This window comes from Rhineura floridana, chromosome 16, assembly GCF_030035675.1.
Source record: "Rhineura floridana isolate rRhiFlo1 chromosome 16, rRhiFlo1.hap2, whole genome shotgun sequence".
Lineage (NCBI taxonomy): Eukaryota > Metazoa > Chordata > Lepidosauria > Squamata > Rhineuridae > Rhineura > Rhineura floridana.
In genome coordinates, this window is record NC_084495.1 from 13,740,208 (window position 1) to 13,765,031 (window position 24,824).

Here is a 24,824-nt window from a genome sequence, read left to right on the forward strand (position 1 = left end):
GTAGCATGAGTGAGACGGGGCTATTGCCCTCTTTGTGAGCTTCCAGTAGACATCTGGTTGGCCACTGTGGGAGCAGAATGCTGGGCTGGATAGGCTTTATGAACTAGCAGCTCTAGTCATTGTGTTTAGAAAGGGAATTGCTGGTTCTTGGTTGTTTTCTTCTCCCCACAATATTACTTTTGTTGTAAATGAATGAAAATGGCTAGATTTTATAGACACATCTGCTCATCTTCATCCTCTGCTTCCCCCTCCAACAAAGGAATTTAAATGTACCTCTTAATTCACCACTGCTTCCTTCCTATAGAGAAGTTGTGATATAACTTTCCATAACTTAATTAAAATCCACCCTTATTGCTAAATCACCTTAATTTTATTGCTCTGGTTTTCAGATTTGAAACAGTGTTTACCAAATAATGCAATAAGAATGGAAGTTCATTACACTATCCAATAAATAATAAGGTAAGGTGTGAGATGCAGCAATAAAAAAAATCAATATAAAAATAATTCAGTTATGGGTGCAAGCCTTTAGTTTTAACTATTCCGGTGGCTTTCCGAAGCAAAATAATAGGACTTCAGAGCCAAACTGCACACTTTTTTATGCTGGAAATGTATGATTGGATTCTGACATTACTTTAATGCAGCACAGAGAGGCCCAAACGTGGTCAGAGCAGTGTCACTGGGTTTAATACTTTTGTTAACCCTGCAAAGGACAAAATACAGGTACAGAAACTAATATATCAGACGTATCTTCTAGGCTTAATCCCTATTCAGGTGTCCTTATCAAAAGCACAGAGACAATTATGGAAGTGCAGCGTTGCTTCATGATAGTCACACCACACGCACTTCACAACCACACCCCTTTTCTACTTTCCTTTCTCTCCTGTGCTGTCTGTCCACAGAAGTGGACCAGAAGTCCATACTTTGCTAGAAGCCAATAAGCATGAATGGGCTTCCCAGTGGGTGATTCATTTCCTTTCACTTTGTTTAGTTCCAATCAGCATGAGGGGATAACAACTCTTCTTGGTATGCTGATTTCATACTGATTGGGTCCTGACTAGGACCCTGCTCCTAAAACGTACTGGGTCTATAACCCCTGTGAACCTGGATGATTACACTCCTGGTTCTAATTCTCCAAAATGATTAGAACTGTATGAGGGAGAGCGGAGACAAGTACACTACCTCTGCCCACTCTTACCATCCTCATTGCCCTCCACAACTGGAAGACAATTGCTTGTTTGCAGTAGTGAGCCTACTCTACGTATGTAGGATCCCTATGTGTTTTAGATCCATAGAAGATCAGAGGGAACCTATTTATTTGGAGGCTGCCATTGGCTCAGAGAGAAGGCAGATAGCTATATCAGGAAAATGGCTGTCTAAGAGATTATGCTAACGTTAGCCTTCCCAGCTAATTTTTGATTCACCTGGAGAACATGGGTCTGTTGGTGCATCCAGAAGGTTTGGCCTGTTAGCTCTGCCCATGAGGAGCAAAACCTTTGCCGTGGCTGTAACTGGTTTCCAGGGGGGAAGCCAATTTATTTGGAGGCAGCCATTGATGGTTGCTGCTTGGGGGGCTCCCCAGTGAGCTAATCCCAAAGGGGGAAACACCAAAGGGAGGGGACACCCTTTGGGGTTATTCCTTAGTGTGATAACTGTGCGGGCACTCCCTTTGTGTGACTGGTTAAGAACAGGTTTGCTCCTAGGTTAGAGTCTGGAGCGGCTGTGGGGATGGGGGAAGGAAACGAGTTAATGTGGCTTCTAAGTGAGAGGTAGAATGCTGGGGGTCTGTGTTGGGAGCATGAATGTAGCTCACAATGCACATGCAGTGTGATTGTTGGGTATTTTGTAACTTTGCTCTTCTATATTGTGGTGTTTGATATTATTATTAGTATTTTTATTGTATCTTTGCATTTTCAGGGGGCCTTTGGGCTTTAAAGCATTATATAAATAAAGTGCAAAGTTAGCAATGTCTGTTCCATCATGCATTCAACTTAAGCAGAGCTGATTCCTTTCTGCTGCGGTTTGAATTCTGCCAAACACAATGGTGTTCATCTCACTGTCACCTATGGGCAGAATTTTACATATTTTGTCAGGTTAACTATATGATTTCACTTTGAAGTGTTCCCTGCTGATTGTGTGTGTGTGTGCGTGTCGGAATTGTTGTAGCACAGGGTTTGATTCTATAGCGTCTACTCTGAGGTAAACCCCCTTGAATTCTTTGGAGCTTATTTCAAGGTAAGGGATTAGCATTGCAGCCACAACACTATGCACGTTTGCTGTAATGGCAGACATGCCTGTTAAGATTTGTCTTGGGAGTAAGTCCATTGATCCTGATGGAAATTTACTTCTCAGCAGACCTGCATAGAATTGTTCTGTCAGACTATTTATTTATTATTTATTTTATTATTTTATTTATATCCCACCCTTCGTTCCAGCAGGAGCCCAGGGTGGCAAACAAAAGCACTAAAAATACTTTAAAACATGATAAAAAGACTTTAAAATACATTAAAACAAAACATTTTTAAAAACATTTTAAAGCTTTCAAGACATCTTTATAAACATTAAAAACATTTTTTTTAAAAAGATTCAAAAAATATTAAAAAGCAATTCCAACACAGATGCAGAGTGGGATAAGGTCTCAACATAAAAGCCTTGTTGGAAAGGAAAGGTCTTCGATAGGCGCCTAAAAGATAACAGAGATGGTACCTGTCTAATATTTAAGGGGAGGGAATTCCACAGGGTAGGTGCCGCCACAGTAAAGGTCTGTTTCCTAGGTTGTGCAGAACAGACCTCCTGATAAGATGGTGTCTGCAGGAGCCCCTCACCTGCAGAGAGCAGTGATCAACTGGGTATATAATGGATAAGATGGTCTTTCGGGTATCTTGGTCCCAAGCTGTATAGGGCTTTGTACACCAAAACCAGAACCTTGAACTTGGCCTGGTAGAAAATGGGCAGCCAGTGCAATTCTTTCAACATAGGAGTTGCATATTGGCGATGCCCTGTCCCAGTCAGCAGTCTCGCCACCGCATTCTGCACCAGCTGCAGCTTCCGGACCAACCTCAAGGGCAGCCCCACATAGAGCACATTACAGTTATTGAGCCTAGAGTTACCAGTGCATGGACAACAGTGGTCAGGCTATCCTGGTTCAGAAACAGCCGCAGCTGTCTTACCAGCCAAAGCTGGTAAGAGGCACTCCTAGCCATTGAGGTCACCTGGGCCTCTAGAGACAAAGATGGATCCAGGAGCACCCCCAGACTATGGATCTGCTCTTTCAGAGGGAGTACAACCCCTCTGACTAGAGAATGTACCCTACAAACTGCCAACTTTGGCTCTTTTCCATTATGCCCTGAAGCAATTTTCACTTTCAACTCCACCTCACTCCGCTTTTTTTGTTTTCTTCATGCTGTATGTTAATCAAGAGTTATGATAAACTTGAACCCTGACTCCTATAACTTTGTGGTACTTTGAATACCCTTAATGTCCTTCTGCTCCTATTACTCTTGGGTTTTTTTCCCCTAATGGATCAAAAGGACGGCTTGCAATTGCTAAATCTCCATAGGGGGCATATAATCAAGGTTCACAAGATTATCCACGGTGTGGAGAAAGTGGACAGAGGAAAGTTTTTATTTATTTATTTATTTTATTACATCTGTATACCGTCCCATAGCCCAAGCTCTCTGGACAGTTTACAACAATTAAAACATTAAAAACACATATACAAATTTAAAAACACATATTTAAAAGCCAATTAAAACACATGCTAAAATGCCTGGGAGAAGAGGAAAGAGTTTTTCTCATAACATTAGAATTTGTGGATTCCCAATGAATCTGAATGTTGGAAGATTCAGGACCGACAAAAAAAGTACTTAACACAGCACATAGTTAAACTATGGAATTATCTTCCATAAGTTGTAGTGATGGTTACCAATTTGGATGGCTTTAAAAGAGGATTAGACAAATTTGTGGAGGATAGGGCAATGGGGACTAGGCATAATATTTATGTTCTACTTCTGCTATCCACTACCAGTTGCCAGGGAGTGTAAGTGGGGAGAGTGCTCTTGCACAGCCAGACATCTCCATGCCCTTACTGATAAGACTGGGAATGCCTCTGAATGCCAGTTTCTGGGAAGCATAAGTAGGATTATGTGTTACACTTAGGTCCTGCCGGAGGACTTTCTGTAAGCATTTGGTTGGCTGCTATGAGACCAAGTCACAGGACTAGATGGGCCTTTAACCTGATCCATCAGGGTTTTTCTCAAGTTCTTATGAGAATACAAGCCACAGAGTTCTGAGTGCAGGAACTAGACGTGTTTCTCATGGTCCAGCAATGAACCAGAAAAAAATGTGCATCTCACTTACAAGCAAGTCATCCAAGACTTTGGTCTTGTCTTTTTTTGCTGGATGATCCATGCAGAACTTTGAAATATCATGTTTTGCCCTTTCTTTAAAATTCTGTCTCTATCTGTGCCAACATGCATCGGATGCCTCTCAGTCAAACTTAGAACAGTTGAAATGGGGAAAAAATGATGTCAAACTGTTTTGACAAATACCTGCTCAAAGCACTTGATGCACTTTCATTTCTATGCCATACCAAAGAAACCCAATCTTTCATTTTACTGAAAAATTGGGTGAGAAAAATTGATTGTCTCTTTTTATATAGAAGGTGCTGTTTTGAGACACTCCAGGCACCCCGAGAACTCTGCCTGTATATCCTAATCTCGCTTATTTTTCTGTGGGACAGAGGGGAGACTAAAGTAATCCTTGACATGAAGGAGAGTGCTGATGTTCAACCTTCAGATTTTTCTAAAAAAATAAAACCTGAGGAATTATTGCAAAGAGATATTGTGACACAATGGAAGCAGGCAGATGAAAACAGGGACTGTATACCAAAGCAACATTCTGGTCTTTATTTTGCAATTCTGGCACAGAAAATACAGGAGGCCTTTTGGGGACATGCGTGTGAAGAAGTGTTTAATTTCCTGATTTCAACAGTATAATGGGTATTCCAAAAGAAGAGTGGGGAAGAGAGTGGTTTATACCATTTTCCTTGGTGAGATGGAAGGTTCTGTCTAATCATTTACTTGTACTGGTATGAAAGATTGCAGTGTCTCCTGTTCACTTACACCCATTGTTGATATGTCTGTAAGCCTTTTACCCCAGAAAGTGCTGATATTATTGATTTAGGGTCACATTCACACAATATATTTAAACCACCACTATTCCACTTTAAACAGTCATGGTTTCTCCTAAAGAATCATGGTAAGTGTAGTTTGTGAAGGGTGCTGAGAGTTGTGAGGAGGCCCTCTATTTCCCTTATAGAGGTTCCAAGAGTTTTCTGGGAAGGAGGATTGACAGTTAAACCATTCTAGAATTGCAGCTCTGTGGGGGGAATAGAGCTCTCCTAACATCTCACAGCAAACTACACTTCCCATGATTTTTTGGAGGAAGCCACAACTGTTTACAGTGGTATAATAGCAGAATAAATGTATGGTGTGAATATGGTCTTGATGTAATACAAAATGCAAGAGATAAGACACAATGCAAAATGGGATCCAAACTTAAATTCAGTTCTCCACATTTCTGCCACAATTTGTGATGTTCTCAAAAAAATCTGACAGTCTTCAGCAACTTTGAGCAAATTTCTTCTAATATGCACATTTGTGTATGCAGTTTAGACTGAAGCACATAGTTTTGCAAGCAATGTTTCCGAACAATGTATTTTTGTTAATTATTTTCATGCATATATTCATTTTTATGCACATTTTCCCCTAATATATGCATTTTTGTAAAGATTGCTCAGTTGGAGACCTGCATTGCAAAATTTGGGTAAGTGCAAATTTTGAAGGCTGGCTATGCTTGAGTTCTTATATTGTTTTAGAAAGTGGGAATTTGATAGATTTAGCTTTGAACGTGAACTGAAATGAATTTCTCCTCCAACCCTAGCAGACATGATACACATTTTGTGGAAATGTCTGGTTATTAAAAAATTTGCATCCAGATAGTGATGAAGATTAAGTAAGTAAGAGGTCTTAACAGGACTACAATCCCTATCAGAATTTTATTGGGGTATGTGGATAGAATTGGATCAGAAATGTAGAAAGAATAACCATAGCTATTGAGAACAGCAAAAACGGTAGCGATACCAAAATAATGAAATGGTAAATTAAGCATTGGACTTGAATTGCATTCAAAAAATTAACATATTGGATAAGAACTACGCAGAGAGGAGGAAAGGGTGTTAGAATTAAACTATTTTTATTTTTAAAAATGCTATTGTAAGGACGGTGTTTTAGGTGTAATGAAGTGAATTAAATTAATGTAGGCTAAAGATAGAATCTTATGTATTTTTGGATTTGGAGATGGTTATCACATTCATTTAATTAGTTCTATAAAAGATGGGGAAATGTTAATTCTTAAGGAGATTAATTGGACATGTGTGGTAAAAATGTAGCTTTGTTCTCAGTGAATGTAGATGCATTTATCCAAGTTATTTAATTGTGAAATAAAATTTTAAAAATCAGTAAAGGGGTGGGCAACCTCTGACCCAATCGCCAACATAGGTCCCAATTTGGCCTGTGAGATCATTTCCCCCAGACCACATCCGCCTGTCCCACACGGGATATCGTAGGTGATATCCAGTGTGGGACAGGTAAATACATTGCTGGATCAGCTGTGCTGCCAAGTTGCCCATGGGGAACTCAGACACACAGCTCATCCCTGCACAAAGCAGGCCTGAAGTCACCACCTATACACTGTTCTCAGCAGTGCTGCAGACACTACAAAGGGCAAGCTCTTTGTAGTGCTTTGGAGTCCTGATGGTAGTCATAAGAACATAAGAAGATCCTGCTGGATCAGGCCAGTGGCCCATCTAGTCCAGCATCCTGTTCTCACAGTGGCCAACCAGGTGCCTGGGGGAAGCCCACAAGCAGGACCCGAGTGCAAGAACACTCTCCCCTCCTGAGGTTTCCGGCAACTGGTTTTCAGAAACATACTGCCTCTGACTAGGGTGGCAGAGCACAGCCATCATGGCTAGTAGCCATTGATAGCCCTGTCCTCCATGAATTTGTCTAATCTTCTTTTAAAGCCGTCCAAGCTGGTGGCCATTACTGCATCTTGTGGGAGCAAATTCCATAGTTTGACTAGGCGCTGAGTAAAGAAGTACTTCCTTTTGTCTGTCCTGAATCTTCCAACATTCAGCTTCTTTGAATGTCCATGAGTTCTAGTAATATGAGAGAGGGAGAAAAACTTTTCTCTATCCACTTTCTCAATGCCATGCATAATTTTATACACTTCTATCATGTCTCCTCTGACCCGCCTTTTCTCTAAACTAAAAAGCCCCAAATGCTGCAACCTTTCCTAATAAGGGAGTCGCTCCATCCCCTTGATCATTCTGGTTGCCCTCTTCTGAACCCTTTCCAACTCTATAATATCCTTTTTGAGATGAGGCGACCAGAACTATACACAGTATTCCAAATGCGGCCACACCATAGATTTATACAACGGCATTATGATATCGGCTGTTTTATTTTCAATACCTTTTCTAATTATCCCTAGCATGGAGTTTGCCTTTTTCACAGCTGCCGCACACTGGGTCAACATTTTCATCATGCTGTCCACTACAACCCCGAGGTCTCTCTCCTGGTCGGTCACCGCCAGTTCAGACCCCATGAGCGTATATGTGAAATTAAGATTTTTTGCTCCAATGTGCATAATTTTACACTTGTTTATATTGAATTGCATTTGCCATTTTTCCGCCCATTCACTCAGTTTGGAGAGGTCTTTTTGGAGCTCTTCGCAATCCCTTTTTGTTTGAACAACTCTGAACAATTTAGTATCATCAGCAAACTTGGCCACTTCACTGCTCACTCCTAATTCTAGGTCATTTCCCCTTGCATCATTTGATTGACAGGTGGATGGCCCTGCCCACCTGTCAAGTTTGGCCTGTGAGTGGTAGGGAAGACAAAGATTTGGCCTGCCAGCCAGAACAGGTTCCTCCCTCCTGTACAGGTTATCAATGTGAATAGCCCTGCGCTATACATTTAAAGCAGCGTTATAGCACTCTATGCAGTCATGCCTTTCCCCAAGAAATCCTCGGACATGTAGTTCATTAAGGGTGCCGAGAGTTGTTGGGATACCCTTATTCCCTTCATAAAGCTACAGTTTCCAGAGTTCTCTGGGAAGAGGGATTGATCATTAAATCACTCTGTGCAGCTGTGTATGGTAGGGTTAGGGACAGAAGTGGGCAGAGCAACAAACATACAATTTGCACATGCTCTGTCCTCTATCCAGGTAAGGAAGAGTCATTAGTAGAGTTCAAGCACACATTTTAGCAAGGTAAAAAAAAATAACTTGAGGAAAGGTGAGAATCTGGACCAGAGAGGGGTTCAGCCTGAGGAAAAGAGGCATGCTTGGGGAGAGTCCCAAGGGCCAAATAGAGAGGGATTGGGGTGCATCTGGCCTCTGGGCCTGAGGTTCCCCACCCTTGCTCTGTAAGTGTATGTAGCCACCATAATGCAGATGGCTTTTCCTTTGATGCTGTTGAAGAGGTTGCATTGTTTGTAATTTCCCCTTGCATCATCAGCAGTTAACCAGAGTTGGATCTCGCATGTGCCATGATTATAAAGCAGTATTATACTACTTTAAACAATCATGACTTCCCCAAGGTTTCCTGGGAACTGTAGTTTAAAGGTGCTGAGAGTTGTTAAAAGATGCCTATTCTCACCGAGCTTCAGTTTCCAGAGTGGTTTACCAGTCAATCCCTCTTCGCAAGCAACTTTGGGAACTTCAGCTCTGTGAGGGGAAGAGGAGTCTCAGCACAACTCTCGGCACTCTTCACAAACTACAGTTCTCAGGATTCTTTGGGGAAACCCATGACTGCATAGAGTGGTGTCATAGTGTGTTAAATGTATAGTGCAGATGAGTCATAGAAACAGAGAAAAGCCTACAAGGCTCTCACTCTCATGTTGCTGCCTGCCAATTGAGGCAATTAGTTGAAAATGTTAGTATCAGCAAATGGTTTCTATCATTATTTCCCATGTGAGGCTCTTGCAACTATGCCTGTCCTTTCAGGGATGAATCACATATCCTGTAAAAATTTCCTGTTTGCAGCAGAAATGAAAACTATCCTGCTGATAGCAAGGGCAATTGTTGATTTATTATTTCCTGTGGTGGGATCTATTGCTAAAATATTATGAAATAATGTCACATAAATCAAAGCATGTCTGATGAATAAGCCTTCGCATCGCTCCAAAAGTGCAGCTTTTAGGGGATGGTGAACTTGGAGCTGCACAAGCTTTCCATTTAACCTTTTATCCCTCTTTTTTTTCCTTGTGAGGAGGCCTTGCAGAGTAGACAACTTCCTGTTTTATGTAGGGACACTTGCAGTGTTTGGTGATTCCAAATGACTGCATGAAAATGTGGACATCTCTATCCACATATCTTGGATGAATGTGTGGACCAGAACTTACGTATCCACTGGATTGCGCTCAAATTGTATTTTTCATGGTTTTTAAATTCTATGGTGGTGGTTGTTAATTAACGGCCACTCTAGGCGACATACAGTACACCATAAAACACAATATAAAAGTACCACAATCAATGATTAATCTAAAACCCCATTCCAGTTAATAACAGCATAAAAATTACTCCACCCCGAGATCCTATAGGCCTGCCTGAATAGCCAGGTCTTCAAAGCCCGGCGGAACCCCATCAGGGAGGGGGCATGGCGAAGATCAGAAGGCAGGGAATTCCAGAGGGTGGGAGCCACAATTGAAAATGCTCTCTCTCTGGTCCGCACCAGTCTAGCAGTTTTAACTGGTGGGACCGAGAGGAGGTCTTGTGTGGCTGATCTCATCAGGCGGCATAACTGATGATGCTGGAGGCGCCCCTTCAGATAAACTGGGCCGAAACCATATAGGGCATTAAAGGTCAACACCAACACCTTGAATTGGGCTCAGTAAGCAACTGGTAACCAGTGTAGATCTATTAACACCAGAGTGATATGATCATGGCGGCAGCTGTTCTGAATCAGACGTGCCGCTGCATTCTGTATCAGCTGCAATTTCCGGACTGTTTTCAAGGGTAGCCCCACATAGAGCGCATTACAGTAGTCTAAGTAGGAGGAGACCAGGGCATGTACTACCCGTGGGAGTAGATGGACAGGAAGGTAGGGTTGCAGCCTCCGTATCAGATGTAATTGATACCAAGCTGCCCGGCTCACTGCTGAAACCTGAGCCTCCATGGACAACTGGGAGTCAAGAATGACCCCAAGGCTGCAGACCTGTTCCTTCAGGGGTAACCTCACCCCATTAAGCACCAGGTCTATATCTCTCAATCTCCTCTTACCTCCCACGAGCAATACCTCGGTCTTGTCAGGATTCAGCTTCAGCCTATTCCCCTCCATCCAGTCACTTACTGATTCCAGGCACTTGGACATGGTATCCACAGCCAACTCTGGTGAGGACTTAAATGAGAGATAGAGCTGAGTGTCATCTGCATATTGGTGGCACTGCAGCCCAAATCTCCTGATGATAGCCCCCAGCTATCATATAACACCTGTTCTGGCCCGTCTGCACTGGCTTTCTATTTGTTTCCGGGCTAAATTCAAAGTGCTGGTTTTGACCTATAAAGCCCTACACGGCATGGGACTGCAATACCTGGTGGAACGCCTCTCCCAATATGAAACTACCTGTACACTGCGCTCGACATCTAAGGCCCTCCTCCGAGTGCCATCACATCGAGAAGCTCGGAGGGCGGTGACTAGATCCAGGGCCTTTTCGGTGGTGGCCCCCGAATTGTGGAATAGTCTCCCTGATGAGGTACGCCTGGCGCCGACGCTGCTATCTTTTCGGTGCCAGGTGAAAACCTTTTTATACTCCGGCATTTTAAAAATTTTAAATATTCTATTTTTAAAAAATTGTTTTATAGTGTATTTTAAAACAGTATTTCATTACTGGTATATTCTGATGTTGTTTGGTTTTTGTTCTTTGTTTTGCTTTTTGATTTTCTTATATTTGTTCTATTCATATATTTTCTTGTTTATCCACTATGTACACCGCCCAGAGAGCCTTTTTGGCTTAGGTCGGTATATAAATTAAATAAAATAAAATAAATAAATAAATATAGATGTTGAATAGCATGGGGGAGAGGATAGAACCCTGTGGCACTCCACAATTGAGAGGCCAAGGGTCTGAAACCTCATCCCCCAATGCCACCCATTGATGCCTGTCTGAAAGATAGGAATGGAACCACCGCAAAACAGTGCCTCCTATTCCTAATCCCTCCAGGCGATCTAAAAGGATACCGTGGTCGACGGTATCGAAAGCTGCTGAGAGATCCAGGAGGACGAGGAAGGTATATTCTCCCCTATCTAACACCCTCCTCATATCATCCACCAGGGCGACCAAGGCTGTTTCAGTTCCATGTCCAGTCCTGAAACCAGATTGGAATGGATCTAAATAATCTGCTTCATCCAAGTGTGTCTGTAATTGTTTGGCCACCACTCGCTCTATCACCTTGCCCAAGAATGGTAAGTTAGAGACTGGGCAAAAGTTATTCAACTCTTGGGGATCCAAGGAGGACTTTTTCAAGATGGGCTTTATTATTGCCTCCTTGAGGGCTAATGGCATTGCACCCTCTTCCAAGGATGCATTTACCACTGCTTTGATCCCTTCGCTCAGCCTCTCTTTGCAGCTCATGATGAGCCACGAGGGGCATGGATCAAACAGACAGGTGGTTGGCTTCACAGTAGAGAGCACCTTGTCCACTTCCTCAGAGGGGAGGGGCCGAAACCAATCCCACCGGACCGGACTGCAACTGGCCGACTCTGGCCTGCTTTCTGTATCCACGGCGTGTGGAATCATGTTCTTCAGATGCTCGATTTTATCGGCAAAGTGTTTAGCAAATGTGTCACATGAGGCTTTAGAGTGCTGCAAGGGTTCCTGAGCAAGTGGACCGACCAGGCTTCGGACCACTTGGAACAACCTCCTGGGACAGCACTCTGCAGACGCAATAGAGGCAGCAAAGAATTCCCTCTTTGTTGCCTTTGTTGCCATCTGGTAGGCAGCTATTGCTGCTCTAACCAGTGTCCAATCGTCTTCAGAGTGAGATTTCCACCACCGACGCTCTAGGCGTCTCGCCTCCTGTCTCAGACCTCGCAACCGTGGTGTAAACCAGGGTGCTATCGGAGCTCTATTCAGGGGGAGAGGACGTTTCAGAGCCACCCGGTCAATATGCTTCAATTAAAATATATTAATACTTTTGAATAAGTATTTTGAGAGAAAATAGATATTTAGGTACATATTTGAGATGATTTCTATTTTAATGGAAGATACTGTGAAAATTAGAAATATTAGAAGATTCCAGCCTCTCTATTGTTGGGAATGCTTTTGGTTCCCAGGATCTATGCATGAATTTTATGTATTTATTATTTGATATATATACCACCCTTCCTCCCAGCAGGAGCCCAGGGCAGCAAACAAAAGCACCATGAAATCTCAAAACATCATAAAAAGAGAGTTTAAAATACATTAAAACAAAACAACTTTAAAACATTTTTTAAAACTTTCAAAACTTTTTTTTGAGAAAAGGTTAAAAACATATTTCTTTTTTTAAAAAAAGTTTAAAAACATAATAATAAGCATTTCCTACATAGACACAGACTGGGATAAGGTCTCAACTTAGAAGACTTGTTGAAAGAGGAAGGTCTTCAGTAGGCACCAAAAAGATAACAGATGGCACCTGTCTAATATTTAAGGGGAGGGAATTCCACAGGGTAGGTGCCACCACAGTAAAGGTCCATTTCCTATGTTGTGCAGAACTGACCTCCTGATAAGATGGTATCTGCAGGAGGCCCTCATCTGCAGAGTGCAGTGATCAACTGGATATAGAAGGGATAAGACGGTCTTTCATGTATCCTGGTTCCAAGCTGTATAGGGCTTTGTACACCATGACTAGAACCTTGAACGTGGCCCAGTAGCATATGGGCAGCCAGTGCAATTCTTTCAGTAGAGAGGTGACATATTGGTGATACCCTGCCCCAGTGAGCAGTCTTGCCGCTGCATTTGAATTGCAATCTATAAATGTAGATCAGTGTGCTTAAACTAGAAGCTGATCCATTTGTAGGTCCACTAATACGACTGATATCAAGTGGTGTAAGGGCTGCCCTCTTTCTTAACATTTTATAGCTTCTTGAAGCATCCAGTGACCTCACTGACTTTGCATGGAGTGTAAAAATAATAATAAAGGCCCAGGAAGTTAAAATACTCCCAGGAGCTGAGCATATATTATAATGTACAGTCCCTTTTTGAGTAAATGTATGGTGAAAAATGTGGCTATTTCCATGAACCTGTGGGGGCAGCCATCTCTCCCCCCCCATACAAAGTCTCTTGTAGACTAAGTCTTGCAGAAATTGATCTTCTTTCTGAAAATATGGTGTGCCTCCCCCATTTCACCATCTACAAATACTATGGAGAATTTTAGAAAGCCACTTTTGCTCATTCTTAATCTAAACTAAATCCAGAATTAAAAACAAATAGGAGAATAACAGAAGACTTTGCATTAGATGTGTGCACAGACCACAAAAGCCCCCTTGCTTCTTTACGGGTTTGGCTCTGTGCTCTGTCCACTTCAATATGCAATTCAAGGACTGCACTTCCCTTTGTTTAGATAGGCAGATATAAAAATGGCTATAATTGTTTCCCTTTTTGGCCAGAGTGGATAAAATTTGAAGGCAAAGGAGTCTCTCCAAAGGCTGCCAAATAGGTCCACAGTTTTTTTGTGGGGGAAGCAAAAGGGATTCATTTTCCTCCATAATCCATATTAGTTTAACATTTTTGAAGGTGCCAAGTGGGAGTTTTTCTCTTCCTCTGCCTTGTCTTAAAATAATTAAGAGCTGACTGAGTGGTGTTCATTCTTGACTGTACATTTTTAAAAACTTAGCAATGTTTCACCAGCCTTTCCAATGCTAGGCCTTACAACATGGCCTAGAGCGCTGCCTCTGGAGATCTCATTTATTGATATCACACTTTGGCTCAGGAAGGAGGGGGGCTGAATTGCCTCACACAGAGCCAGAACACAGAACTACTATGCATTAGTGCTGATAAATGAACAAGATCAAGTGAACCGGACCCCCCAAATCTGGGAACAAATTCCAATGGGTAGAATTTTGAAAGTATTCCTACCAATGAATGATAGATTATTCTTGAGACATAAACATGGGACAAAGAAGGCAGGGGACAACCAGCACTCAGACACATGCAGACTAGTCAAGTAATTCAGCCTTTATATTTCTTCAGCAGATCATTGGTTTGACTCATGGAATTGCAGCTGCCATTTTCTGTCTTTCTGTGAAAGTTTGAGTCACTGCCACCAAGGTTTTAGACTCGCAGCTTCATTATGCAGCTGCCATCTCAGTATTGTTTGTTGGGCTGAACTCCGTGAAGCTTAGTATGTTTCATGGTCTGGGTGGAACTGGAAGATATCTGCCCCATGTCTTTTGAATGTTCCTTCGTTATGGAATTATGTTGCTTGCTGATGAGCAGGAATCTGAAATGGAAAGCAAGAGGGAAGATATCCTTCAGGTCCAGGCAAATTGGAAGGATGTTATTGAATGATCTTATTGAGAAGGGAAAGTCTATGTGAATATCTCACATAGTAACCAATGCAGAATACTGCTGTGCTTTATGAAAACACTATAAGAGTGTTTTTTTGGAGGGGGTGTTGGGAGGTATTGACTGTGTGACCACTTTAAACAGTTGTGGGTCCATGATGCAAATGCAATAGGATCATAAGGGTTGGCTCCCCGGTTCTGTATAATGTCAGTCTACAACCTGGGCCAGCATGATGCTGGTGGGAAGATCGTGATAATGGACACAAAAGCACCTAATTTGCCCTAGATTTTGCCCACTAATTTATCCTTCATTTTACTTTAATCTCTCTCTAGGTTGTCTCTTATCTAGGTCCCCTCTCAATAAGTCATCCTTGCTATGGAAATATCTGCTATAAAATCTGTGCAAGCATCATTCCATGAGGTCTCTACACACTAGTTTTTGAAAGCCCAAAGATTGCTGTACTGGGTAATAATACAGGTGATGTTCCAGACCAGGCAGCCTTAGACTGTTGTTGCAGAGAAACCTGACACAGCGTTGTGAAATAAAAATATGATATGAACAATGCAACAATAGCTATAACATCCATACAGTGTATAAGCTTTATGGGGATATATATATATATATATATATATATATACATAAAATAGTACAATTTGTTTTGAATTCAATTTCTTTTTCCAACTCTTCTGTTTTTAAGGGGGAAAAAGCAATTCCATTAAAGCTTACATTAGCTGCTGCAGTCATCACTTTTTGCTTTATGTATTTCCTCCTGAAATCCACCTTTGTACATGAGATGTTCTGTTCTGTTATGTCAATAGTATGGATTTTCCAACTTCAGGCTTTTCTTCAAGCTTTACAGTATTCATTAATTAACATGGGTGGTATTCAGTGTTAGCCGTCCTCAGACTAGACTGAAGTAAAATAGACATGACTGACTAACTCGGGTCCATCAATTTCAGTTGGTCTACTTTGAGTAGGACTTAGTTGAATATATATATATATATATAAATGTAATTGTGATTAACCAAACAGAGGTTTTTATCATATTAACAAAAGATGCTCTATAGTAAGTTGGTATTTTGTAATCTTCTCTTGTAAAAACATTGCGTACCTTGGGTGGTTGTTGTGCATGATGGAGAAATTGAATGAAGAAGACTGGATCCTCGTTGGATGCAAGTTGCTTTGGTATACAGATAAGACAGTTTACTTACTATAGAGCATCTTTTGTTAATATAATAAAAACTTCTGTTTGGTTAATCACAATTATGTTTATATATATATATATATATATATATTAGGTGATTAACGGAATCCTTATAGGGATCCAGAGCAAGCTTGAGTGAAGTTCTGTTTGTTGCTTTCAAAACTGTCTTTATATATATATATATATATTCTCTCTATACACCTACACATACCTTTAGATTTCTTCAGTAGTTCATTGGTTCTATACTTAAAAACAAATAGGGGGAAATCACACAATGATAGCATCATGATTAGAATTGGGGACTGGTCTATTAGGACAACCCAGTCCTCCCCCTGCCCCCCGCCCCCACCTACCTACCTTCCTTACATTCAGCCCATGGGATGGCACTGGCTGTCAGCTTCCTCAGCCTTTCTCTCAGTGTTGCTCTTGTTCAGCAAGGAAGAAGAAAAACACCTAGAATTGGTTGGTTCTGCCTCGCATTGGTTCTGACTGTCTGTCATTGGCTCTGGCGCCACCTATTGTTGGGCTCCCTGCTTTCCGCCCTACCAGTTTCAGTGGGCACCGGCCACCACTGATGATTAGTGGGAAAGGACTAGAGCCCAATTCACCACAAAGAGGGAACTCTGTACCTATGGTACAGCCATCCAATACATTATATCTCACCTCCTGCCTATCCTTGTGAGCCATTGCACCTACAACCAATGAGTAACACCATGATTGCCCATTTTACTGTTCTGTTATGGAGAGTGGGAACTGGTAGCCTTCCGGATCCAGTTCCAACCAGCCCCAGTCACCATGACTAGTGGGTGATGGTGAATGGAGCCTAACAGCAACTGGATGGGCATAGGTCCCCCACCTCTGGCACAGAGAAAGGGGGAAGCACTGGCAGCAGGAAAGCAAGGAAGGGGATATTCTACATCCAGAGTTTGGGGTGGGAGAAAGTAAAACTTGGAGCAGAGCAAAGCTGTCGTCTTGGAGCACTTAACTGCCCATGGCATATCCTGCACTGGGTTGGGAAAGATATTCAATTACACTGAGGCAAATGATTTTCAAGGACAACTCAGGTCCTTTTCATTGTCACATTATTACTGAGCAAGTATGGTGACATAGCATAAGGTCTTCTCAGTGGCGACACCCTGGTTATGAAATGCCTTCCCGTGTGAGGTCCAACTGGCACCGTCATTGCTTACCTTCCATCACCAGTTTGAAGACTTAACTTTGTCTAGGTCTTAACAGTGGGACGACGTCAAGTAAGGCCGGCTGGAGATGAATGGGTTGTCTTCCAGATTTGTAATGCAATTGTTGTTCTGAATTTTTATTTGACATTTATTTTTATGTTTAATCCATATTGTGATGTTTCATGGTTTACATTGTATATTGTAACCTGCCTTGGAAATGTAAACCAGTGAAAGATGGGCTAGAAATCTAAATAATTAACATTGGTTTATTAATAATAAATTATTGTTTAATTTCATTGTTTCACTCTTTACATAAGCTGCGCCTTCTGACTATTCATAACCTTTTTGAAAAAGGGCAAAAAGTTAAGATAATGATAATAAACTATCAAATTATTACAGCTATGTTTTTATCCCATCTGTCCTCCAAGAACCTCATTCTCCCCCTATCCATTTTGTCCTCACAACAACCCTGTGAGGTAGGCTAGGCAAAGAGACAGTGATTGGTCCAAGGTCGCCAGTGAGCTTCATAGGCAAGCGGAGATTTGAACCCTGGTTTCCCAGGTCCCAGTCCAACACTCTAATCACTACTTCATACTGGGGGAGAGAACCAGTCAGGTGTTGTGTAGGGGAAGATGGAAAATGTTCCCTTTGCTGAAGTAATGGGACCTACACACTCTCATCCTGTTCTACTCATTTATGGTTGATTCATTAGAGTAGGATAGGGATGGAGATTTATCATAACAGGTGCTGAGAGTTATATGGAGACCCCTATTCCCCTTATAAAGCTGCAATTTCTGGACTAAACCACTAATTGGCTAAACCACTCTTGAGCTGTAGCTCTGTGAGGGGAATAGGGGTCTCCTAACAACTTTTGCACCCTTAATAAATTACAATTCCCAGAATTCTTTGTGGGAAGCAGGGGTGTAGTCATCTAGGGTCCCAGGGAGCTCTTAGACCTATTACTTTTGGGGAGCCAGGTCTCAGCATCTCCAGCATATTACAAACTAATCAACATGAAAGAAGAGTATGTCTCCCACTGAGAAGAGTTGCAGTGAGTGGCAACTGCAAGCATGCCTTTTTTTAGTTCCTACTTCTAAAAGACCAACCCAAATTGTGTTTGCATTTTTACAAATTTGTAGGGCAGTACAATATCTCAGAGAGGAGGTCAGGTCTCCTGCTCCCCTGGTGCATTCACTATAGCTCCTCGATTTCCCTGCTTTTTAAAGTTTGATAGAAATATCTGTTGGCTATAGGTATACATTCTTAAACCACAAGGTTTTTTGCCTATTGGTGAATAACCTTAGAAGGGCTGTGAGGGGGCATGGCTGTGACCATCACGAAGGGACTCTGCACTTCTCAATTTGCCACTACACTAGTGGTGGGAAGCCATGACAGTAAAAATGGTATCATGGTGCTTTCAATGTATGATGCGGTTATGAACCTAGTCTCTGCTAGAATCAGCAGGCAAAGTCTTTCTTGGCATGGAGAGAACCACATTCTAATAACTGCTTATCAAGCTGCTGCTCACTACTGTCTTAAAAGAACATGTTTTTGCTTTGTCACGGTCTTCCATTCCAAGTGCAGATAAAGGCTGGAGACTTTGGCCAGATGCCACACATAGAGAGTAACAGGTAGCGATGTGAGATCCAGTTGATTAATTAAGAAAGGAAATTGGTAATAGAACGTCCAACTCCTAATATTGCTTTAAGTGGATTCATAAAACTCTTTGGATTTTGAATCAATAGCTAAGAAAATTCAATAGTAATGAGCTCATTTGTATGTAAATGAATGTCATACCATCCTGTTCTGGTCTCTCTATGTTTTATGGCACCTTTTTAGATGTCACTAAGAATAGTTCTGAAAGATAAATCTATTCAGGAAATAATCCCTTTTGAAAAACCAAAAGAAATGCAAAAACTTTTGAACAGATTTTATATTTTGGGTGCCCTCCTTTATTTGATTTTTAAAAGACTGTTGTACAAAACGTGGATGAGTTTAACTTGGGGTCAGGTAAAATGCAATTGCTGCCTAAATTTGAACTTTATCCAAGGGAAGGCAGTTTGGGTGGTAAGCAAGGACTAAGTTTCAGAAAGTATTTTACCCACTTGTTTAAGAACAGGCCAATGGCTCATCTAGTCCAGCGTCTTCTTCTCACAGCTCGGGGGCCCAGATCAGATGGTTAAGTTGCCAATGGCCCATCTAGTCCATCATCTTCTTCTCACAGTGGCCAACCAGATGCCTGTGGGAAGCCCACAATCAGGACATGAGTGCAAGAGCGCTCTCCCCTCCTGCGGTTTCTGGTAGTTGACATTCAGAAACATACTACCTCCAACCATGGAAAGAGAACACGACTATTGTGGCTAATAGCCATCAGTAGTCATATCCTCCATATAGTTAGTTGTCTAATCCTCTGTTAAAGCCATCCAAGTTGGTGGCCCTCACTGTCTCCTGTGGGATTGAATTCCATAGTTTACTTCTTTACATGGCACATAATTACATTCTTCTGTCCAGCCTGAAATTTCCAACCTTCAGCTTTGGATGTCCACGAGTTCTAGTGCTATGAAAGGGAGAAAAAAATATCTCTATCCACATTCTCCATGCCATGAATATTTTTTTACACTTCTATCATGTCATCTCTTGCTCACCTTTGCTCTAAAGAAAAAACAAAAGCAAATGTTGCAGCCTTTCCTCATAGGAGATTGGATTCATCCCCTTGATCATTCTGGTTGCCCTTTTCTGAAAATGCAGTCACACCATTGATTTATATAAAAAATTACATTTTGGTAATTGTGTTTTAAATTCCTTTTCTAACTATCCATAGCATGGAGTTTGCCTTTTTCACACCTGCCACACATTGGGTTGACTTCTTCATCAAACTGTCAACAACAACCTTAAAATCTCGTTCCTGGTCAGCCACCGCCAGTTCAGACCCCATGAGCATATATGTGAAATTAAACTTTTTATCCCAACATGCATCACTTTGCATCAGTTTACATTGAATGGCATTTATAATTTTATTACCCATTCACTCAGTTTGGAGAGGTGCTTGTGGAGCTCTTCACAACCTCTTTTTGTTTTAACAATCCTGAAAAATTTAGTAGGATCAGCAAACTTGGCCACTTCACAGCTCACCCCTAATTCTAGATTGTTTATCAGCAAGTTAAAAAGCACAGGTCCCAGTATAGATCCTTGGGACTCCACTTTCTACAGTCCTCCATTGGGAGAAGTGTCCATTTATTCCTACTCGCCACTTCCTGATCCAAAAGAGGAACTCTTCTGTTGTTCTGTGACTGCTGAACTTACTCAGGAGTCTTTGGTGAGGTACCTTGTCAGAAGCTTTTTGAAAGTCCAAATACACTATGTCCACTGGTTTACCTCTATTTATTTTGTTTGTTGACACTCTCAAAGAATTCTAACAGGCTGGTGAGATAGGACTTACCTTTGCAGAAGCCAGGCTGGTTCTGCTTCAGAAAGGATTGTTCTGCTATATGTTTGGTTATTTTATCTTTAACAATGCTTTCCATCACTTCTTCTGGAATAGATGTTAAGCTAACCAGCCTGTAATTACCAGGATCCCCCTTGGATCCCTTTTCTTGATGTTGTCTTTTAACTTCCCTTTTACCAATCCCTTCATTTTGGGGGAAGTTCCCTCTTTTGAAGTCAAATGTGACCGTGTTTCCTTGGCAACTGTCAATTTATATGTATATTTTATTTAACAGCCCTATGGTCACTGTTCCCAAGTGATTCGACAACACTTGCATCTTTCACCAGGTGCTGTGTGCCCCTTAAGATTAAGTGCAAGGTCGCTTAAAATACAAGCGGGGGTGGGGGTAGCAAGAGGTGCATCCTTGCTATCCAGCATTCAGAATTTGTCCTGTCTTCTAGGGTTCTAGGGGAGGAGTCGCAAGTGCCCTAGCACTAGCGATGGGCTCCGTTTGTGCAGTAATCGGATTATTGGATTAATTATTATTTCTGATAGTTTCTATCTCTGTGGAGATTATTTTTTTTCCTATTCATTTTTTAAAGATTCACTTTGAAATCATCAGTAGTGTGAGTGATATCAATCTACTTTCTATGTGAGCACTTCAGATGTGTATTCCCTTTCACTGATGTCAATTAAGTGTTGATCGTAATTGAGAGACAGAAAGCAGCAGGGGGAATGAGGTGTTGATTGTAAGCAGTGGGGAGGGGACCACACTGACTTGATTATCTGCCTTAATCTGCTCTGCAATGCACTTGAAAAGGAATGTAAACAGGCAATAATTGCAGAATAAACATCGATACCAGTGGAGACTTGTGAATAAATAGTGATTATAATATCCATAATTCTCTGCAAAGCAAAAACAAAACAACCACCTCAGAGAACAGAAATATGAAAAGATATTGGAGGAAAAAGGAATCGGATCATGACCACTAGGGGGTCACAACTGAAAATGAAATGTAAAAAATGAGAGGATTCCATCCCAACCGAGTACACATGACATTGAATGCCTGAAGTGGACTTCTGTAAGGAAATAAAAGTCTCTACTGGAGATACACTGTTGCTGCTTTGAGATTGAGTACTGTCAGGGAAGAGTGATTTTCAGTGGTGCTCAACTTTCCACCAGATCTTCAAATACATGTGGACATTTTTTTTATTGGGGGCTATATCCTCTTGGGGAAATAGGTTGGGGGCCACATGCTGACTGTGGGAGGAGTGATGCCAGTGCTGGATGGGTCTAGAACAAAAAGTAGGTGGGCCATCTCTGTCTTTCTCTCATGCATTCACCCTCTCTTTCCACTACCTCTTTCTCCCTCTGCCATACCCTTCTCTCTCACCCCTATTCCTTCCCACACAGCAGACTACCACAGGAGGGTCAGATCACATGTGCCAGGAGTTCAAACTGTTGAGAACTATTGACGTTAAGGGGAGTGCCACAAGTTGCCCACATGTGCCTTAGAGGAACACACAGAGACAAGCCCAGAATATACCAATGGTCCATTCTGGTTGGTATCCTCTCTGTTCACTTCTTAGTGTATTCTCTCCCTCTCTCCCTTTCTCCCTCCCTCCCGCCAAAGTTTGCAAAAATGTTAGCCTTGCAAATTAAAAGTGTGCGGGATGCTGCAGGGAAATCTTCTTCCAAAGTGTTAGCTATCTTCAACTTAATTTGTTTTAGGGACGTTAATCTTGAAATGTTAGTCTTAAAAACAAAACAAAACATTAATTAAGAAATTAAGGAGATGTTTCATTCAAGTGGGACTTTTGCCTGAAGGAATGTAGAGTGCATAAAATAGTGCATACATTGTTTTAATGAATGTCAACACTTAATGATATTCATTTTGCTTCAGTCAATGCCAAACTCTCATTGCCAACAAGATGTGATGTTGCAAACAAGACCAGTTGTTCTCATACCTTCATGTATTGCCTAGTTCTCACTGACATGGTCAACCTATGTGTGGGCTATACCATTTCAAACTGCAGGTGCGGAAGTCAATGACTGGATGTTCTTCCACATATATACCTACAAATTAGTTTGTCACAGAGAAGGCTAGGCTGAGAATTCTTCTCAATGCTATCTAGTTTTCTATGTGGAGGCATTATATTTGTATGGCAGAATATTCATATGACCCCTCTCCTGCAGCCTGAAGTGGTACAGCTCCCACACAGGTCAGCCTCTTCAGTGAAAACTAGGGTTATGTCTGCAGCCTTCCTGCATTATTTGGTAACAGCAGGGCACTGCAATAGGAAGCAAAAGACAGAAAGCATGTGTTTGTGGAACAAAATGCACCTAGTCACTTCTGAAGCTTCCCAAACTCCTGGGGAAAGCAGTTGATGAACATAAATGCTCATCGGAACAGTACTGTGGGTTGAATCCAGAAAAGTCATTGCAGTAAGGGAATGACCTCTGCTTGTGCAATGGAACTTCTCTTCCCTCACCTGCCCCAAAGCTGCTCCAGGAGGTTGGGGATCCTCCAGAGCAGATTTAGGGGCATGTGAAGGGTGCATAGGGGAAGATAGGGAGGGCATGTTCTGTTGCACAAGCAAAATATATTGCACAAACGTAATTACTTTGTAGATTCAATCCTGTATGTTGAGGAGGAAAGCACCTTGAGGGGTGAACCCAGTACATTCTGGCCATGTCAAGAAAATTGACTGGGTCTAAACTTCCACATGGCAGAGTGATGGAAAGGTATGTGGAAGTTTAGACCCAGTCAATTTTCTTGGCTGGTCAGAAATTCCCAGCCAGCTAATTTTTCTTTGTCATGGTGTGTGGGTTAACCAACCCCAATATAAGTTTGACTCTAAGTCATATCATAAGTTATGTTTTGTAGACACATTGGAGGTTTAGTACAGAGCACTTCTAACTATAGGAAACTGGCGGAACTTAGGCCAGCATAAGTTATACCTATTCTGAACTCCATTCAGGAGTCTCTGAGGGGGCTATGGCTGGCTGAACTGATAGGTTTGTATGAGGGTTTTGAGGATTGGGTGCTAGGTCACATGAGTGAGTTGAACAGGGTTTGGGATAGGTGCAAGTCTGTTCTTGCTCTGCCCTGTGCCCACAACATGCTCAGAACACCCCCTCTTTGGAATGGGAATGGACTGCCTTCAAGTCGATTCCGATTTATGGCGACCCTATGAATAGGGTTTTCATGGTAAGCAGTATTCAGAGGGGCAGTGATTGGCCCAAGGTCACCCAGTGAGCTTTGTGGCTGTGTGGGGATTCGAACCCTGGTCTCCCGGGTCGTAGTCCAACACCTTAACCATGACACCACACTGGCTCTCTTTTGGGACTTATGCTGGCATAAATTATGCCAAATCATCCAAGGCTCAGCCTGATCAGCCAAGGCTCATCCAGTATAGCTTAAGATGGCATAATTTTGGGGACTTATGCTGGTATAAATTATGCCATCTTAAGTTATACAGGCTGAGCCTTGGCTGATCAGGTTGAGCCTTGGATGATTTGGCAGACTGCCTTATGCGAGCATATATCTGGCTGAGCCAGGATGAGGGCCTTACACCAGTGTAGTCCTGGCTGAGTCTCTGCTGAGCTGGGAAAGCATGAGATCTGCTGAATCCAAACATGGGTGGATATTGGGTTTGGATTGCACTTCAGACCTGAATTAGAAGTAATGTGAATGTGCATCCCCCAATTCTATTATTTATTTATTTATTATTTGATTTATATCCCACCCTTCCTCCCAGCAGGAGCCCAGGGCGGCAAACAAAAGCACTAAAAACAGAGTTTAAAATACATTAAAACAAAACATCTTCAAAAACATTTTTTTAAAAAGCTTTGAAGACCTTTTAAAAAAGAAAAAAGGTTAAAAACATTATTTTAAAAAAAATGTTTTAAAAACACATTAAAAAACAATTCCAGCACAGAAGCAGACTCGGATAAGGTCTGCTGACACTTTGCCCCATATCTCTTGATGAGAGCTTCATATAGATGTTAAACAGCATGGGGGACAAGATGGTACCCTGCAGCACTCCACAGCACAACTGCCAGGGGGGTGAAAGACAATAACTCAATACTGTTCTCTGAAAATGACCTTGGAGATAGGATTGCAACCACTGTAAAACAGTGCCTCCGATACCCATCTCACCAAGTCAGCCCAGAAGGATACCATGGTATCAATAGCCACTGAGAGATCACTTAAGAGTAACAAGGTCACACTCTTCCTGTCCTTCTCCCGATAAAGGTCATCCATCAAGGTGACCAAGCCCAATTCATTCCCATAATTAAGCCTGAACCCAGACTGGAACGGGTCAAGATAATCTGTTTCATCCAAGAGTACTTGCAATTGCTGCACCACAACCCTCTCAATCACTTTCCCTAAGAAGGGGGTATTTGC

At 41.9% G+C, this 24,824-nt stretch overlaps 1 long non-coding RNA gene across 3 annotated transcripts in view; it reads left to right on the forward strand.

Annotated features, from left to right (window-relative positions):
• LOC133371262 (uncharacterized) overlaps positions 1 to 24,824 on the forward strand; it is a 384,062-nt gene that overhangs the window by 7,153 nt on the left and 352,085 nt on the right. The window contains exons 2-3 of one of the 3 annotated variants that reach the window (XR_009759285.1): positions 11,394 to 11,524; positions 14,939 to 15,186. The exons of the other annotated variants lie outside the window; for them this stretch is intronic. This is a non-coding gene — a long non-coding RNA (uncharacterized LOC133371262). Of the gene's footprint in view, positions 1 to 11,393; positions 11,525 to 14,938; positions 15,187 to 24,824 lie in introns of those variants that run through there. 3 annotated transcript variants of the gene reach the window in all.